The sequence below is a fragment of the Engystomops pustulosus genome, chromosome 5 (genome assembly GCF_040894005.1).
Source record: "Engystomops pustulosus chromosome 5, aEngPut4.maternal, whole genome shotgun sequence".
Lineage (NCBI taxonomy): Eukaryota > Metazoa > Chordata > Amphibia > Anura > Leptodactylidae > Engystomops > Engystomops pustulosus.
The window spans coordinates 82,776,800-82,796,401 of record NC_092415.1 but is presented as its reverse complement, the minus strand read 5'-3'; the positions used below and the strand labels follow the sequence as shown (position 1 = coordinate 82,796,401).

Genomic DNA, 19,602 nt, shown 5'->3' with positions numbered 1-19,602 from the left:
ATAACAAATATAAATATATTACAACAGTCATGGTGCCTGGATCTATAAGTAAGTCTTCCGAGTTTCTCCATTCTTGATTTTGATGGAATATTTCCTTTAAGGAACAAATACTACTTGCATATCTGTCAACAATCCTCAAGTTTAATTCAAGATAATGACCCAGATTTATTAAAGCCCTTGCACCAGTTTTTTGTCTGACTTTGCACATTCTTTTCAATGCAAACTGCTTGCACATGTATTTAAGAAGTGTCCTATTCTGCGCTGTAAGGGGCAGTCCTGTGCACAGTTGTCGTTTATAAAGTAGTGCCCAACAGAATTGTGTCGCATGCCCTATGTTAATGGTGCACCAAAAATTGGTGCACTATGTCGAAGCTGTGAGGGAGCACCAGATTCATAAAGAACTTGCACCACAATTCATGAATCTGTTGCACACTGTAATAGTTTGCAGTATTTATGATAAATGTGGGCCAATATGTATCATGCTGTTATCCTTCCTAAGTCTGACCTGTTTCTGTTTAGAAACACAATCATGAAGACAATTTTCGGACATGTCAACTAAATAAGACAAGCAGTACAGCAAAAACATAAAATTAGTAAGTAGGTCTCTAAGTTGGTTTAAATAATTATATTGTATTTTTATAAAAACAAGTAGTGTATCTGAGGCAAAAAGCTTCTCTGCACATCAATAACAAATATGGATTAATTGTATGTTTTTCACATGGGTACTGAGTTTTACCCACTGACACTTGTTGAGAAAAGAATTCTGCTGATCATTTTCCTATTTTAAAACTTCCTGCTCAGACCGCATAACAATAGATCTGTGGCCCAATCATACTGCCCAAGCCACAAACTTGGGATGGAAATGATTCTGCTGTTATTTTTGAGGCTCAGACAGAAGGCTCTGAGAATGATGAGGCCATTACCTGGCAGCTGGTTATGTGGGTAGTAAGCCATGTAATCACTACAGTACAGTAGATAACAAACCATCCACAAATACTAAAGTACTTATAACCTTTATTATTGTATGGCTTTCCTCACACTTTGGTGACTATTTTTTTCTAATTGTGTAAAGTGCCTTTAAAATTATAAATTAACCCAGATTCTTTTTTACTAAATTGTTGTTATTGCTTATTCATTATGTATTTTGAATGTATCTATTTGGGGTTAACTTTATAGATTTGCTTGGCAGCAGATAATAATGGAATCTCCATTGATAAATATTCGAAGGGGTATTTTTGTAAGGGGTACACCGTGTCACTAGAACAGTGTTTAGTATATCAACATAAATCATCATAATTAGAGCTCAGCAATGACTGTGGCCCGAGAGAAAGATTATAATTACATATTCTGTTGGGCACAGCAGTGATTGGGAAGCAATCAGTAGGAAGTGCACAGGACTTTGCTTTGAATGACTTCAGCACATCTGCGGCCACAGGACATCACTAGTTTCTCATACTATGTGACAGGAGTCTGTGTCCTGCAATGAAACTGGCTGGCTAATTTAGTGTAGGAAGGAACCATGTGTTATTGAAGAAGGTTCTGATACATACCTGCATTCATTCTACTATGTAGCTGTATGAGAGGTCCAACTCCTGCTGCAGAAAACATTCTTCAAACCATGACACTTCCTTCACCACCATTCACTACCTTCTTTACACACTTTGGGTTCAGTCTTTCCGCAACTTGTCGCCTAACATAATGTCCAAATAAATCAAACATCAGACCCAAATAAATTGAACTTGCTTTATCACTAAAATAAACTGTAGACCACTTCTCCTTTGTCCACACAACATGCTCATCAACAAAGGGGAGGTGAGCCTTTTGTTCTTTCTGCTAATAAGAGGTTTGGTCACTGCAGTGGGCTATAAGTCCAAATGCTCTTAAATAATGAGACACTATATGACAAGACAGATCCTTACCCCGTTCTAGTGAGCAATTCCAGCTGCAATGTTAAAACGATTACCCATAGAGATTCTCCACATTATCTTGAATTTGTCTATCGAGGGCGACCAGCCTTCTTGGTGGATTTGGATGATTTTGTGGTTGTAAAGATGCAATATTTTAGAAATGAAAGACTTGAAATGACCAACTTCTATTGCTACGGCTGATAGGGTCACCGGTTTTCCTTCATCCTGACAACCTGCTGCCAGAGGGTTTCAGTCAATTTTTACAAAGTTAGTAAAAATTGGAAAGTAAGGCTGCCACTTAAATAGGGTTTGTCAGATAATTAAAGAAGTTAGCACCAGGTGCCAGAATAACACCAATAACTTATAGTTATATTAAAGCATTCTCTAATTTTGATCATTGTTATTTTACAATTATCTCAGTAGCATTTTTAAGAATTAGTAAGTTGTTCTCTATTTTTGAGCTCCAGTGTATAGCAACTTGCTGGTTCCCTGGACAAATCACCCCCTTCAGGCCACTACATGTGCACAGTGATTCAAACCGGTCAGAAAACAGCCAAAAAAGCTTTCTTGCTGCAGGCTCTTCACAGATAGACCTATCTTTTGTTACTTTTTTTGCTATTTTACCATTTGTTGTGTCAGCATAGATAATTGCACATCACAAATCAGTTTAAATTTCACAAAATTGCAGAACACAGCATTTTAACTCCGGTGCTTAGCGGCTGTATACCTTTTCTGCATCAGACTCATTAATCATTCATTGGAGTGGTCATGTAAACTGACAGTACAGATAGATATCAAGAGCTGAGAATTGATTATTCTGTCAATATACAGATGTATGTCAGGAAGCGTCTCTAAAGGATACACAACACTTACTAAGGTTAGATGAGTTTTCACTCATATTCTAGTGTATACAAGCAGGGGCGTAACTTGGTGTTTCTTCCCAAGTCTAGTGCTATAAACAATACATTATAGTTGGGGGCCCATCACAGAATTTGTATTGGGCCTAGCAGCTTCATGTTACACCTCTATATATAAGCTTTTCTTGTTTTTCTTCAAGTAAAAGTACATAATCCGAAAAGTACTGTTACAAGTATGGTTCATAAAGCTAAAAGGAGACTGCTGTCCATATATTGCTTATAATAAACTTTGCATAAATTTATCAGTACTGTACAAATGATAATAAGGAATTATAGGAGATGAGTGTTTCCTGATTGACTTAATTTGGCTCTTATCATCCTCTTTATCTGTAAACCTATTTTGGGACATACAATAATCAATGACATTTTTTTCTATTTTCCACCATAAAAGCTTAAATTAGTTGATTGGTCATAACTGAGGTTAGCAGAGGAAAGATGACCGTGACCAAAGCCAATGGCCAAAGCTGTATGTGCATCAAGTGTCCATTTTGGAAATCTTCGGATGCCTGAAATAAAAAAGGAGTACAATTTAGTGAGTGCATTGATAAGCACTTATAGGGGGGAAACTATGCTATATGCTATGTGGTTGGCATTTATAGATAGAAAATAATGTGTCTGGGATTTCTGAGAAATATGGATCTAGAATTGTTTCCATCAATGTCACAGGTTATTGTAGCTTAAACTTTTATGGTGTGACAGCTTTATCTATGACACATGTCAAAGATACCCGTTGTTAGTGGTTGTGGATATTGCACACAATGGTGGATATTGCACATGATAGTATGCATATGGCCTTAAAGGGTGTTCCTTTTCCAGCAAGTAAATATTGTTGTTTTTTTTTCATGGAATGTTATAACATTTTCCATTATACTTTCTGTATCAATTCCTCATGCTTTGCTAGATCTCTGCTTGCTGTCATTCTATCAAAAAGCATCTATGTTTATTTCCAGTGGATAGAAATCTGTTCATGGTCATGTGATGCCGTACAGGTGCATGGCTCATTATAAGCCTCAGCTCTGATTACTCTCTGTAATACTAAGGCTGGTGCCACATGCACCGCTTTGTCTGCGTTTGAAAACGCAAACGCAGACAAAGCCACACCCACCGGGGCGGCCCGCGGACCAATCGCATCGGTGTTTCTATGGAAATGCCTGCGACCGGGAATGAGCGGCCGGTGTTTTGCATTAATTTAATGCAAAACACCGGCGCTCGTTCCGGTGGGTGCGGCTTTGTCTGCGTTTGCGGTTTCAAACGCAGACAAAGCGGTGCGTGTGGCACCAGCCTAACTATACATGCATCTGTGTAACATCACCTGACCACAAACAGATTTCTGTCCACTGGAAGCAAACATAAAAGCTTTCTACAAGCAGAGATCTAGAAAACTGATATTGATACAAAAGGTATATTGGATAATTGTATAATGGTATCACCACTGTAACTGACAAGCCTGTGCACAGAGTATTCAATACCAGCTGCGTTCCAAAACATTTGTGTATGCAAAAAAGAGAAAAGATAAGGATAAGCCGATAGGAAAATAATATTAAGGGTAGGGGTCCTATTCAAGCTTGCGAAGCAGTGGATATCCACAGGCAATAGTTAAACCTCCACAATAAGTAGTTAACATGTGTAAACAAGTGACTGAAATGTACCATAATAGTACTATACCACAAAATGATGAATCAACTGAAAATACACTGCTGACTAAACATTCAGATATTACCACATCCTCCCTTCTAAGTAATTGAAAATCCAAATACTGTTTTGTTTCATTGGTAGCAGTGAAAATACAATAATGATTCATTTATTTCCTTGCCAGACATGATAGCAAAGAATGCTCACCGTTACAAATAAGCTTGATATCAAGCTTCTCAGTCTAGTTTAGACATATGTGATATACTGCTACTTTTACAGTCCTCTTCCCATTAGAGGACATTTCCTATATATTTTAAGTGCATATTTACCTTTAGATATCTTTAACATGTACCAATAAAAGGTCCTAAGATGGCAATATAATAAAATTAAACACATATCCGCACCTAGAAGGTGACACTATTATGGACAGCCTAGAGAAGGCAGCTGTATGTATATGCAAAGGCAGCAAGGCAGAACAGGGAACAGGCAACAGCTTTCAAAGAAGGTAAAGACACAGGTACAGATACGTGAAAAGACATGTCTAATAGTCTTGCTCAAGTTGTCCTTTGTAAAACATCAATTTATTGGAACCCTAAAAGCAGTGGTTCTCAACCTGTGGGTCGGGACCCCAGCGGGGGTCGAACAACCAAAACCGGGGGTCGCCTAAAGCCATCGGAGCCGCAATTTTACTGTGTTTTTACTGCGAGTTGCATGGTTTGGGGTCACCACAGCATGAGGAACTGTATTGCGGGGTCACAGCATTAGAAAGGTTGAGAATCACTGCTAAAAGTCTATAACAAATAGTTATCCTCTACACTATGTAATAGCATCTCTACAGTACATTTGACTGTGACATCAACAAATCCGTGTTATCAAAGAATATTTGAAACTTACTAACACTCACCCATGATCTTACATTTAAAGGAAACCTACCATGAGGAATCTACCATCAAAAGTAGATCTGGTGGTATATTCCTCCTACCTGCCTCTGCCATAATCTGTTTTTATAAACTTTTTTTTTGTAATATGTAAATTAACTACAGAGGCTACTGTGGCATGTACTAGCCTGGCCGGGCACTGGGAGCTATGGCTAATACATGCCTCTGCAGTTAATTTACATATTACTAAAATGAAGTTTTTTAACAGGTTAGGTTCCAGGATTATTGATTTATAAATAAGGGCAGAGGCAGGCAGGAGGAATCTACCATCAGATCTACTTCTGATAGTAGATTACTCATGGTAGGTTTCCTTTAAGGCTACATTCACACGGGCGTATGAATATACAGCTGACATATACATACGTTCCCCATAGACGGCAATGGGTGCATGGCGCCGTATGAGAGCGGTACTTTGCCGCACACATATGACACCGTACCGATCCGTACCTGGGAGAAAGATAGGACATGCGTCATACATTGCCGCCGTGTGCCCACCATGCTTCGGTACGGTGGGCACATTGTTGTGTGAATGTAGCCTAATGTTGTAAGGAGTCAGTGTTTGGAACAGCATTCTATTTTCCAACTTTTCCGCAACATCAAGCTTCTTTATAATCCTGGGAAAATAGTAGTGTCGCTACACCGGGGAACATGTGTGCCTTTGTAATCCTCAAACGCTAATTACAATACAATGGTTCCTTGCGAAAGGGAAAATCAGGAATTTCAGTGCAGGAAGGAAAGCTTCCTTTCCTGCTAAGGGATGGATCCTCTATTCTATCATACACAGGGAAAAGAGAGTGTTATCCATTAATTACATGAAGACAACAACTACTGTGTATTGAGTACATGTTCAGAACTGCAACACCATGACAGCTGGTCCATCTGGACACCATCATAAGTTTCCCTGTGACCTTTGATCTCATTGACGAGGCACTGCTCCAAGATATTAGTTCTTTAACAAGGGTTATCTTGTGATAAGCATTTTAGAGGCATATCATGAAAAGGCACTGAGGCCACTCTGTTGGTAGAAATTCTTTCATGTAATCTCACAAGAAGTTTATTATGTTTATGTTTCTTTGGTTGGAGTACTGTGGTACACTCCTTTGGCAGATATCTTCCCTGAACTGCTGCAAAGCCCCTCCACTATATTGTAAGAAAGAGTAGTAGCAGGCTTCTGGTTAGATATTACAGCACTTAAGAGGGGATGGGGATCAGTTTGAATGCAGATATCAGGGCACGCAGCAGTTCAAAGGACATCTACCAACAGTTTACGGATGGTAGCTGTGTCCTAATAAAAAGTTCCTTCTTTTATTATAACTCTATACGACGTGAGATCATAAAAGTTATGATAATTACTACGTCATCCAAGCGCCTCACGGAGCTTTGTATTTTAATACATGCACTTCCCCCTGTAGCACTAGTGGTCCTGTGGGCTAGTGGCCCCCCTGAGCACTTAGAGCAGGTGATAGGCAGGACAGCTAGCGCTACAGGGGCAGTACATAAATTAAAATACAAGGCTCCCTGAGGCGCTCAGGTGACGTAGCCCGAGTGCCCCAGGGTAATTAGCATAACTTTTATAACTTTATATTTCCGCAATTGCAGCATATAGAGGTATAATAATAAAAGTCCTGAGGACATCGTTCCTCAGGAACTTTTTATTGGAGCACATCTACCATCAGCAAACTGGTGGAAGATGTCCTTTAGGGAGAGTTCCCCAGCGCCCTATTTACCTTCCAGAACTATAGTAGTAAGGATATGCATTTTTTAATCATTTCTTGTCATGTCTGGGGTTATATTGTCTGGTTTCGGGTCTTTTTTATTTTTTATCATTTTATCTGGGTCTGATTATATATCATTCCAGGAATATTCTTTAGTGCTTTACAGGAAATTGGTACTTTGGTTGTTACAGGTAAAGTCCCTTGAAGTTGCAGAATAAATAGACCAAAAAAGGTTTGGTATCCCTGTTCTACTAGTTCCTATGTTCATTATTTTACTCCTTTTGTTGCAGGACTTACAGTGGAGAAGTGTGCGTCACTGTGATCCCTCCTAGCCATGCTTTCTTCCTGAACTGTCAAAATGACCTATAGTCAATCATGATAAAACTCTTCCGCATACTGGATGGGTTTCTTGTTTTAGCTGAAAAACATGTTAAGCACCAACAGTTACCATATGAAGCTACAAGCATATCCAAGAAATGATTGTTAAATCATTTACAACTTACTATCTTTGTAAAATGATACTGATACTAAAAGAGAGGGATCTCTCATCGTAATGTAATCATATGTCTCATTTTTTCTCCTGCAGTTTTGTGAAAGTTCAGTTTATCTAAATGGGCAACAACAGAACATGATCATGGGATCCTGCTTTCTCCTGCAAGGCAACTTGTGGGAAAAAGGTGAATGTTTAATAACCAATTCTTAGGCCCCTTCCACACTAGCGTTTTTCACTCGCGAGTTCTGCGCGTGCTTTTGACGCGCAGAACTTGCATTGCACTCTGTCCCATTGTTTCCAATGGGCCTTTCCTCATTTGCGTTGTTTTTCACGGGCGTGCTTGCGTTTGTTTTGACGCGCGTCAAAATCACAGCATGCTCTACTTTTGCGTTTCACGCACGTTTTTCCCGCCCCATTCAAGTCTATGGAGACGCATCAAAAATGCATTGCACTCGCAAGCATTGCAAGTGCAATTCGAGTGCAATGTGTTTTAAATGGATGGGTTGCTAGGTGACATGAATAATTCCCCTGCTCGAGATCGAGCATTTAATTAAAAAAACACAGTGAAGAACAGTGAAGAATAGAATAAAAACATTGAACACATTGAACACAGGATCATTTAAGTGAAAAATACAATGAAGAACACAGTGAAGAATAGATTGCAGATGTTCGGCACATCTGCTTACTTGTCGGGAGATACGCGCGGAACGGTGCGAACAAAATAGCATGTGAAGAACAATATTTATGTGTGTAAAGAACACATTGCAGATGTTTCCATACATCTGCAATGTGTTCTTCACACACATATATATTGTTCTTCACATACTATTTTGTTCGCACCGTTCCGCGCGTATCTCCCGACAAGTAAGCAGATGTGCCGAACATCTGCAATCTATTCTTCACTGTGTTCTTCATTGTATTTTTCACTTAAATGATCCTGTGTTCAATGTGTTCACTGTTTTTATTCTATTCTTCACTGTTCTTCAGATCTGCTAACTTGTCGGGAGATAATATACGCGCGGAACAGTGAAGAATAGATTGCAGATGTTTGCATACAACTGCTAACTTATCAGAAGACATTCTTTTTCAATTAAATAACACATTTTATTCCCGAACTATGGTCCCTTTGAAAAATGCTCCCATTGACTTAAAAAACGCGCGTGAAAAACGCACCGAAAACGCAAAAAAAATGCGAACAACACGCGCGTGAAAAACGCAAAAACGGTAATGACTCCAAGGAAAAATGGAACAAAAACGCAGCCAAAAACGTCAGTTTTTCCCGCATTGCACCCTGACGTGAAATGCAACGCTAGTGTGGAAGGGGCCTTAGAGGAGCTGTCCACAGCATAGGGGACCCCTAGGGATCAGGACCACAGGGCCTGAAAGACTTTGGGGTAGATACTGTATATAATACAACGACAGATATGCAAGAAGTCGACATTGCTCACACCGCAAATTCACAACTGGAGACCCGGGGTGCACATTGACAAACAGAATCTTTAATGTGTGTTGTAGAGAGGAGAATAAATGGCACTCACCGAAGTAATGTTCAACCAGGTAATTTTATTTCAAGGCATCAGGACAGGGTGAGGTGCTGCCAAGGTGATGGGCCGTTTCGGCCGTTTCTCAATCCTACTGACGTCAGCCGTACCGGAAACGCAGGTTAAAACTGCCTCATCGGCGGGCGTCATAGAAACAGTACACTGCACGTGATCCCTTAAGCCTATGAGGTAATGCAGAATCTCTAGTGCCCACTATCCTCACATGGCTTATAACCCACCGTGATAGAAAAATAGACCCGTAATGTACACGTAAGATAGACACGTAATAGACCCGTAAAGTATCCAATATAGGTCTAAGTAACATTTAAAGGCAGTTTGCAAAAATGATGCAAAGAAAAAACACAAGAAAGACGTTTATGTCGTAATTTGTACTAAACTGGTTTTAGACATTTTATGACTAGTATGACAAATGCCACAAGGACCAAAAATAATGCAAATGTGCCAAAGTTTTGGAACAGTATTGTGTTGTTAACTACACCAACTAATAGGAGGTGCAAAGTTAGAAGAATCTGCTGTAAAAATCCAGTATGTACTGTATGATCTAAGCTTATTACAATGTGTAACTGCCTATTATTAGATCTTCTTGGACAGCGATGTTACATGCACTGGAGATTCTGCATACACAGATATTTCTAGGAATTCAGCACTGTGAAAAGATTTGTCGCCAATGGCGCTCGGTCTAGGTGCAGTAAGCACATGTTGTCTTACTGCACCGTGACCCTGCATGGAAAAATATATGACATGTCCTATATTTCGTCATGCTATGGAGGGGTGGGAGGGATGGCAGCACTCACTCCTCCTCTCTCCTGCACACGGCTGTATGCTCGCCTGGGCTAAGGAAAGAAAGTTAGACTGCATCAATATATAAATAATAAAATAATAAAGGGATCCAACAGACTTAAAGGGGTGTTCCCATTTAAACAAATTAATGTTATTGTTTGTATTAAAAAAAGTTATACAAGTTTCCTATATACTTTCTGTATCAATTTCTCATGGTTTCTAGATCTCTGCTTGCTGTCATTCTATAGAAAGTTTCTGTATTTTACTACCAGTAGAAAGAGATCTGACCAGGGTCGGACTGGGATACCTGGGGCCCACCAGTGAAATTGATTTTGGGGGCCCACCTACTACTACATAGAAATATTCTGGAATAAGGGAATTTATACGCACTAGCAGGGGCAGTGAAGCAACGGATAAGCTAAGCCCTTTCTCCCTGCAGGGGTGACGTCAACTCCGGGGCAATAATGTTAGGAATGGTATAAGAATTACCACTGGTTTCAAGGGCTTTCTGCTGGCGGCCGGACTATGGTTAGGGATGTAAGTGTTCGCACTGCACACCGACCTTTCAATAAGGAAATGCTACCCTACTCTGGCATCCCGCACCACATAGACAAGTCACACCTGGCTCTCTGACCCTATAGATGTAACCGTACATACACTAGAAGGTTAGTCAGTGACTACAATACTGATCTGACACAGGAAGAAGTAGCATCTAGTACCTCACAGGTGACTTGTCTTCTCCTTCACAACCAGAATCATCGTAAAATCTGGTTGCAGAATTTTCTGGCAGATGTGTTCAGCTCTGGGAAGCAGATCCGCCGCAATGCGCCCCTAAAAATACCACAATTACTTACAGTATAATGTCACCTGGATAAAACAATGTCCCACACTGTACGTATAAAGAATCTACATAAGAAACCCCTCTGTGCCCCCAGCATATCAAAAATTACATTGTTACCCCCAAATATATTACTACATTACAGTCTGTGAATAAATAATACCGTGCCTTTAAAAAGTATGGTTCCCCCCATTAATTACATAATATTTGGTTCCCCTGTGAATTATTTTAATGAATTAATTTATCTATTTAATGTCCCTTCTAATTATTTTCATACATTTCCCCTACTAAGAAATGTGTTATATAACAATCTACTTATTATTTTTATACAAAATGTACTAATACGTTTTTATACCATGTCCTAATTATAATTACTGTATACATATAATCCCCTCCAACTTATTAATGCGCATATAGCATCCCTTCAGTTATACATTTCTACAACTTGCCACCTATTTATTTACACATAGTATCTGCACATTATTTAATTGTATTATAATATAAAGTGAATGACTTGCTGCACAGGTCGCTGGTTACTGGGAAACTCCCTGCTGACACGTTCCATCTACATATAAATAGTTTTATTTCTGTATATTGTATATACACACTGCCCCCCTTATTATACATCCCCCCCTCCACCTCCATACACACTGTCCCCCTTATTATACACCACCCCCAAGAAATTAACATTTGCCCCCCTCCAGATTTTAAATAGGCACCCTCCATACACACTGCCCCCTCCAGATTCTAGTAAGACCCCCCATACACATTACCATCCACCCTCCAGATTCTAGTAAGACCCCCCCATACATGTTACCCCCCCCCCCATACACATTAAACCCAGCTTCATATTATAGTTAGGCCCCCATACACATTAAACCTCCCCCCTTTCATATTATAGTTAGGCCCCCATACACATTAAACCCCCCTTCATATTAAAGTTAGCCCCCCCCCCATACACATTAAACCCCCCTTCATAATATAGTTAGGCCCCTCCATACACATTAAATCCCCCTTCATATTATAGTTACCCCCCCATACACATTAACCCCCCTTCCTATAATAGTTAGGCCCCCCCATACACATTAACCCCCTTCATATAATAGTTAGGCCCCCATACACATTAACCCCCTTCATATAATAGTTAGCCCCCCCCCATACACATTAACCCCCCTTCATATAATAGTTAGGCCCCCCATACATATTAACCCCCCCTTCATATAATAGTTAGGCCCCCATACACATTAACCCCCTTCATATAATAGTTAGCCCCCCCATACACATTAACCTCCCCTTCATATAATAGTTAGGCCCCCCCATACACATTAATCCCTCTTCATATAATAGTTAGGCCCCCCCCATACACATTAATCCCCCTTCATATAATAGTTAGGCCCCCCCATACACATTAATCCCCCTTCATATAATAGTTAGGCCCCCCATACACATTAACCTCCCCTTCATATAATAGTTAGGCCCCCCATGCACATTAACCCCCCTTCATATAATAGTTAGGCCCCCCATACACATTAACCCCCCCCCCTTCATATAATAGTTAGGCCCCCATACACATTAACCCCCTTCATATAATAGTTAGGCCCCCCATACACATTAACCCCCCCCTTCATATAATAGTTAGCCCCCCCCATACACATTAACCCCCTTCATATAATAGTTACCTCCCCCCCCATACACATTAACCCCCCTTCATATAATAGTTAGCCCCCCACCTCCATCTGTTTTGCCAATAGAAAAAAAAAATTTACTCACCTCATCCTGCGTCCTGTCTCTGCTGCTGCCGTGGGACGGGGGAGAGATGCGCGCCCGCGTCGTTACGTCACGGCGCGGCCGCGCAATGACGTCACGACGCGGCGCGCGCATCTAAGTTACAGTGTGACGTGCGCCGCAAAGCAGCGTCACACTGACAGCTTTGACTGCAGGAATAGTACTCGTGCGGCCGTTTCAGCCGCAACGAGTACTATTGCAGCCACTGGCAGGGGCCTCCGATGGATACGAACGGAGGCCCCTGCCATAATGACCGGAGTCGGGGCCCACCGGGGAATTACCCGGCCCCCCGGCGGGCCAGACCGAGCCTGGATCTGACCATGGTCACACAAGTGCGCAGTTAATTATAACACACAGCTCTGATTACTTTCTGTCAAACAAACGAGCCGTGCACCTGTGTGACCATGGTCAGATTCTGATAACTGGTAATTATCCTAGAAGCTTTCTATAGAATGACAGCAAGCAGAGATCTAGAAAACTGTGATGAATTGAAACAGAAAGTATATTGGAAAATTGTATTTTTTTTGTATACGTTTTTATTATGCAAACAATAACATAACATGCTGTAATGGGAAAATCCCTTTAATTTTTTTAGGTCTCTTAGGCAATGTGGAGAGTGCATTATTTTGTGCTGTAGCTGACTGGGGCACTTACATCAAGTCTAAAGACAAGCTTAAAAGGGTATTCCACAAGACAAGTTTCTTAAAATGTACTCAGGATAACAAAATAACACATTCACTAATTCACGGTTATTAACAAAAATACAGCATTTCACAGATATTATTCCAATCTGTCTCTATCAGTCCTGGTATACACAAATTCAGTTACCCCTAGACACGACCCTGTACTTATGACTTAGGGTTGAGAACACCATCTTGGATTTCTGTGTGATGGCAGTGTAGCTGAGTTTCTCTCTCTGCTACCGGCCCCTCTCCCTGCACAGTCCAGGACGGAGCTCACTCACTGATACACGCTGAGACACAGACACTGCGTTCCTGCGGAATAGCAGCATGAGGAGAACTGCAAGCTACAGGCAGGTAAGTTCTTTATATGGGGAGGCACAGCAGGAAGGCACAGCAGGTCTAGTGTGTTCTGTTATAGCAGAGATGAAGGAGAGCTGACTGTGGCATTGTGTGCAATAGCACCTCATGGATCTCATCATCTCATCTCTGATCTGTCTCATCTCCACCAGACCACCTGTATTTTGCATCCATTACCATGGGATGACTGGGGGACATGAAGTTATTGGACAGCTTTTCTTAATTTCTAAGGGACCATATCTCTACATTTACATTTGCACATTTTATTTGGTTTGGAGGGGTGGGTCAACAGTTACACCTCATCAAACCCTCCATGGGGGACATTAAGGGCTTCTACGCCCATTTTCTAAAATAATTGCAATGCAAACAGTGGCGTAGCTACCAGGAAGGGGGGCAGTGGGAGTGGATGCTGTGAGCCCATTGGGCTTCTGGGGGCCCAGGGTTTGGACGAGCGTACCCGCTTAGTGCACGCAGACCCTCAGTAATGATCAACGATGTGTGCGTCTGAGACTACCGCTGCCTGCGTCCAACGCCTGAGTCATATGTGTGGGGGGCTACTATATACTGCTGGGGCACTTGTGGGTGCCACTATATACTGCTGGGGCACATGTGGGCCCAGTATATACTGCTGAGGGATGTGTGGGGGCCGCTATATACTGCTGGGGCACGTGCGGGGGGCCACTATATGCTACAGTGGCATGAGTGGGGGCTGCTTTATACTGTTGTGCCACGTGTGGGAGCCGCTATATACTGTTGTGGCATGTGTGGGAGCCGCTATATACTGTTGTGCCACGTGTGGGAGCCGCTATATACTGTTGTGCCACGTGTGGGAGCCGCTATATACTGTTGGGGCTACCTAAAAACTGATGGGCATGTGCTGAAAGCCTGGGGCTACATATATTTAGTGGGAGGCAATATATACTGGGGGTGCACTGCTATCTAAATTAATTTGGATTTGCTGGAGTTAAATATGATATAATGAGGGGGAAGTAAACAATAGTATTTATTATAACATATTGTGGGTTCTTGTCGATGACGTTCTCTACCTGATGGAGAAGGATTGGCAACAATGAGGAGACTGCAGGAAGAAGAGCTAGATGGACTGGACCAGATGGAGAAGGATTGGCAACAATGAGGAGACTACAGGAAGAAGAGCTAGATGGACTGGACCAGCACCAAAATTGAAGGAGATAGCAGCAGCCTAACAGTAATGTCTGTGCCTGAGTGCAGCTCAGATGTGCAGGACATGTAATGCTATTCATGCTGCAGTATATTCATTATATTTTTGGTCTATATTTATATGTGCAGGATATTATTTTGGGCTGTTTATTCATTGCTGGTAAATATTTAAATGTGCGGCCTAGTCACTGCTATCAATGTGTTTGGTATATTCTTTGCTGGAATATATTAATACTTGTGGTGTATAGATTTCCACTGTATATCTATGTTTAGTATTTTCGCTGGAGGGATATCATTTTTTATTTACTACTGATAGGCCTTATTGTAGCTGATCCCAAAGTAGCCCCTTTTGGATTTCATTCTTATGATTTTTTTTTATTTCAGGGGCATTAAAATTTTCCCTTCAGGCTTCACTCTGATTCTGACACATTTTTGTGTCCTGGCCCTGCTGAGGCCACTAAGTAAATCTATTGGTCTGAAGCAGAACAGCGTTGTGTGCACTGGGATCTCCGGGGTAGCAGGAGACACTGGTGATGGGGGTAACACAATGATACTGTAAAAGTTGCAGAGTTCACTGTACACACTGTTCTTCTGCTTCAACCAAGAACCCGCCGATAGATAGTAATATGTGCCATTGCAGAAAAAAACATTTGGTTGGGGGCTCATTCAGATGTGTTCGCCCCCCCTGTGCTGAAACCCTAGCTACGCCACTGCTTGCGAACTACAGGCATTGGGATTATTATTATTACACCAGCTCCACACCAAGGGGACATGGAGTGGCGTGGAGAGGGGGTGGGCAGCGACTTAACTATCTAGACCAAGCAAGTTTTCACCTTGATGTATCCAGTGGCACCAGAGGGCACGAACGCCAGCGTACAATAAATGTCACCCAATGTGTAAAAGGTCCCCTAGTCATGCTTTGCCATTTATTACATTACTTCTCTGCGATAAGAATAAAACGAAATACAATTTGTGACAGATCTGTGATGAGACACCAACATCGAGTACTGAACCCCTCTGACTTATTATAATGAGTTTATAGCTCTATATTCAGTGCTATTTTGCCTGTTAATAAATTATAAATAAATAATAAAAATAAATAATAAAAATTGCAATAAATGTGGCCAAACAAATTCTGAATGCCTTTAGCTCATAACAATGATTTTCAATGTGTGCCCCACTCTCTCCATGCTTGGCTGATTTGGTGGTTTCCGGCACCTAGACATCATAAAAAAATGGGAAAGAGCTTCCAGATGTTCACCTCCTGCATGCTCCCTGCGGCTGTTCTGTGGCTCTGTCCTGAGCTGGCTCTCTCGAGGACATAAAGCTCACCTGGGCTGCACATTTCTTACACCAATCCTATTGCTAACAGATGTATATGTGTAGTATAGAAAAGGAAATATGAACATCCTGCTACAGAGAATCCAGCATTTTCCCCAAAGAATTAAGATTTTTACAGATAACAAGTGCGGGATGGGATGAGCTTGAATGTGTCCATATCTATAGTAAAAATACTCACCTTTTTTACCAGCATACATTTAAAAAAAACGTGAAATGTGTACCATGGATCCAGTGTTTGGTGTTTTAGGCACCAGTACATAACACATAGAGAACATGGAGAATATAATTATACAAATGTTTATGTGAAGGTTTACTCAATTTCACTCAAGTTAAAGTTTTTCTACTTATTGTTGCTTGAACATGCTGTTTATTAACTATATACAAGTGTGTGTTATGGGCAGGGCCACATTAAAGGAAAACTACCAGTAAGTATACCAAAAAACAAACCAGACATACTCACCGGCGCTCCTATTCATTCCGACCCCAGCGGTGGTCTTTTTTTAAAAAAGGATTTATAATTAGCAGGCCAGATCTCAAGTACAAGCCGGCCTCTCGTGTGACGTCAGCCCCCAGCTTATTATAAGGCTACATTCACACTGCCGTTGCCCGCCCGTACCGTACCGTAGCAACGGCAGGGTACGGGGAGAGGAGGAGGAGGTGAGCGCAGCTCACCCCCGCCCCTCTCCATAGGAAGTAATGGGGCACGGCGCCGTATTACGGCAAAAGATAGGGAAGGTCCTATCTTTTTCCGGGTACGGAGCGGTACGGTGCCGCACGTGTGCTGCGCCATACCGCTCCCATAGGGCGCCGTGCGCCTATTGACGTGTATGGAGGACGTATATCGGCCGTATATACGTCGGCCGTATATACATCCTCCATACGTTAGTGTGAATGTAGCCTAAGTCTTTTTCCTAGGTGATCCCGGTGTGTTAACATTAATGAGGACCAGCGCCGGAATCGGAATGAAAAGGAGTGCAGGTGAGTATGTCTGTTTTGTTTTTTGGTATGCTAAACGGTAGTTTTCCTATGCCACCATGTATACTAAGGTTGGTGGAGGTCCCTGGCTTCAAAATCTGGTGGAGACATCTGACAACCCCTCTAGTAATACATCTTCAAACAGCCACTAAACCCCAGTAGTACATCTACAGTATATACAACCTCCAAACCCCAGTAATACATCTATACAGCCACCTCACCCTCAATAATACATCTATATACAGCCGCCTCCCCCTCATTATACATGTATATACAGCCACCTCACGCTCAGTAATACATCTATATACAGTTGCTTCACCTTCAGTAATACATCTATATACAGCCGCCAACACCCCAGTAATACATCTATATACAGCCGCCAACACCCCTGTAATACATCTATATAAAGCCGCCTCTGACAGGCCGCCACTGAATGTAGCATACATACATGTCTTCCTGCTCACTATCTACTATCCACCCAGTAATAAATCTACATACAGCTGCCAACCCCCCAAAAATACATCTACATACATCTGACAACCCCTCCAGTAATACATCTTCATACAGCCACTAACCCCCCAGTAGTACATCTACAGTATATACAACCTCCAAACCCCCAGTAATACATCTATACAGCCACCTCACCCTCAGTAGTCTATATATAGCCGCCTCACCCTCAATAATACATCTATATACAGCCGCCTCCCCCTCATTATACATGTATATACAGCCACCTCACCCTCAGTGATACATCTATATACAGTTGCTTCACCTTCAGTAATACATCTATATACAGCCACCAACATCCCAAAAATACATCTATATACAGCCAGCAACCCCTCCAAATATACATCTACATACATCTTCCAACCCCCTGAAATACATCTACATACAGCCGCCACCCCCCCAGTAATACATCTATGTACAACCACCTCACTCTCAGTAATACATCTACATACAGCCGTCTCATCCTTAGTAATGCATCTATGTAAAGAAATCTCACCCTTTATAATACATCTATGTACAGCCACTTCACCCTGAGTAATTCATCTATATATGGCCGCCTCAACCTCAGTAATACATGTATTTACTGCCGCCTCACCCTCAGTAATACATCTATGTACAGCCGCCTCACCCTCAGTAATACTTCTATGTACAACCACCTCCTGCAGTAATACATCTATATATATATATATATATATATATATATGTATATACACAACCACCCCCTGTCCAGTACACCTACCCCACGCCCACTACACCTCTCCCCGGCCCAATACAACTACTCACATCCCACTACAACAACCCCGTATCATTCCCTGCTCTGCCATAGACAGAAGTGAACCGGTCTTTAAAAATTAACAAAGAGCCCTCAACATACCTCTCTCCTCGCTCCCGTTCTACTGCAGTCCCATCACTGCCAACTTCTGTTTGTAGAATCTTTTCAGAAGCTGTTCAGAATCTAAATAAAGGGTATATAAACCTAATTTAAGAACATTATCAGCACACAGCATTTCACAGCACTAGAGGGATCATGAAGTGTCTGCTAGAGAGTCCCCGCCTACACTCTGGTATTTTACAATGTGATAGGAGGACAGAGTGATAGGAGATAAAACACCAATAAATCTGAGTAAAATTGCAAAGTAGGGGGGGGGGGGGGGTTAAAAATGATCTTTATTGTAAACATCACTAGGGGATAAAAATTTAAAAACTTTCTTTTATGGACAAACCACTCTAACCCCCCAAAAAGCTAAAAATGAAAAAAGGTCCCTTAACTTTTTTTTTATCTTTAACTATCCCTATGTGTCCTGAAAAAAAATGCTGCAAAAAATGTTACGGTATTGCACAAAAAAATATTGATTTAGTTCTTGTAAAATAATCACAATTTCTTGTTGGCCTACACGATGCTGGGACAGGGGCGGCTTGTAAAGCACCTACATAATGGAGCAGTAGCACCCACACATATCGTGGTGCCTGGCAGTGATATACAGCAGTACATGGGCAGGTCTATGAGGTGAAGTATGTACACAGTATATGACTGGCTTTATGGCTGTGAGGAGAGTGTCCCATCACACATATGATATGAGGCTGTACATTTGGGGAGGGTGTGAGGGATCCTGTGCCTCCTCATAGCCTGGCATGTGACTGCCCTCACAGAGGAGTGCTCAGCATTCCGCACATAGTACGGGCGGCCCCTCTCCATAGCGGATACATAGAGAGTTACCTCAGCCTCCGTCTTCCTGGCGGGCGGGCGGGAGGAGGGAGGTCCAGCGCATCGCACAGCCGGGGGTGGGAGACGAGAACTTGTAGCGGACACGTAGCCTGCATGATGTCGGGACATAGCGGCACTGGGAGCACTGCGCCCCCGCACGGCGGATGTGCCGGGATGTTCTAGGAGCCCTGACACCCGCAGCACACATAACAATGCGCGCCGGGCACACATCTAGTTACGGCAGCATCTGACATCTGGGCACATCAGCCTCTGTGGTACTCAGGGAGC

General features: G+C 41.9%; 1 long non-coding RNA gene across 1 annotated transcript; it reads right to left on the bottom strand.

Moving 5' to 3' along the window:
- Positions 1 to 2,573: 2,573 nt before the first annotated feature.
- Positions 2,574 to 19,448, bottom strand: LOC140132992 (uncharacterized). The gene is made up of 4 exons (XR_011855762.1): positions 19,327 to 19,448; positions 18,484 to 18,564; positions 7,407 to 7,527; positions 2,574 to 3,330 (listed from the first exon to the last, which is right to left on the bottom strand). It is a non-coding gene; the product is annotated as an uncharacterized lncRNA (long non-coding RNA).
- Positions 19,449 to 19,602: the final 154 nt, after the last annotated feature.